A 1315-nucleotide genomic window follows, 5' to 3' on the forward strand; every position below is an offset into this window, starting at 1 on the left:
TAGTCTTTGGTTGGTGATTTAGCCTTTGGGAGTTCTGGGGTGTGTCTGGTTAGTTGATAATGTTCTTCCTATGCAAACCCCTTCAGCTCCTTCAGTCCTTTTTCTAGCTCCTCCATTCGGGTCCTCATGCTCAGTCAGATAGTTGGCTGCAAGCATCTGCATCTCTATTGGTCAAGCTCTGGCAGAACCTCTCAGGGGACAGCTATACCAGGCTCCTATCAGCAAGTGCTTCTTGGCATCAGCAATAGTATCTTCTTCTAGAGATGAGAATAACATGAATACACTTAATATTGAACTGGACACTTAATATCATCATGAGAGAGAAAGGAGAAACTAGAAATTCATCTTTTCCCTTTACATAATGCTTACAAACTTTGGGTTAGCTCTTCATTTATGTAACTTTAGTTACTAGTTTAAACACTTTAAGTGAAAGCAATTCCTTATTAGTTTTTTCTATAAATTCCATGCATAAAGGATTCATTTGGGGAGTATGAAATTTCCCATATGCTCATGGGTAATTCATTTTAAAAATTAAATTTCAGTTTAGCATATAAGAAAACAGGTTCCATTATGATATTTTCATAAATATTTTTTAATTTTTATATTTTCTTTCTTTTTTCCACAGTCCATGAAGGCTTTTTATTTATGCTTTACATTTAAAAAAAGAACCCCAGGATTTTCCCTCCTGTATGTTTTCATCTTGCCTCTTCATGGTCCATGATGCCAGCCGAGGTTGTCAGCACAATGAAACCAAACTGCCGTGACGGGAGCAGGTTATTCTGCCATTTCTCTAGGTCTTTGAGCTGAACATCAAATCTAGGGCTTATAACTCCACACTTGTTCAACCTTCCTGTGAGGTTCACAACAATCTTCCCAGCCCTGTGATCATCAATGACCTCAAATTCACCAATGTAGCCATGCTTCATCATCACAGTTAAGAACCGAACAATGACTTTAGAACACGGCCTGATGAGGACTTGGCGTTTGCCTCTCTTAGCATTGTTGATGCTCTTAAGAGCATTCGCTAGAACATTCATTCTCGCCATGGTGATGGCGAGGAAAGATGGCAGAAAGAGCTATATTTTCTTTTTGACATTACAATTAAAACATTTTCTTTCTCCTTTCCTTCTCCAAACCTCATATATCCCTCCTCTCTCTTCTTCAAATTCATAACCTGTTTTTTCTCTAATTGTTATTGCAATGATATATACATATATACATATATATCCACACACATACTCATACACATATATTCATCTACTTTATGTGTAAATTCCTACATATAACCTGCTCAGTCCATATATTGTCACTTGTA

The 1315-nt window shown here is 37.2% G+C and overlaps 1 pseudogene; it reads right to left on the reverse strand.

Moving 5' to 3' along the window:
* Positions 1-624: 624 nt before the first annotated feature.
* LOC116095141 lies at positions 625-1046 on the reverse strand (annotated as a pseudogene).
* Positions 1047-1315: the final 269 nt, after the last annotated feature.

Source organism: Mastomys coucha, chromosome X (genome assembly GCF_008632895.1).
Source record: "Mastomys coucha isolate ucsf_1 chromosome X, UCSF_Mcou_1, whole genome shotgun sequence".
Lineage (NCBI taxonomy): Eukaryota > Metazoa > Chordata > Mammalia > Rodentia > Muridae > Mastomys > Mastomys coucha.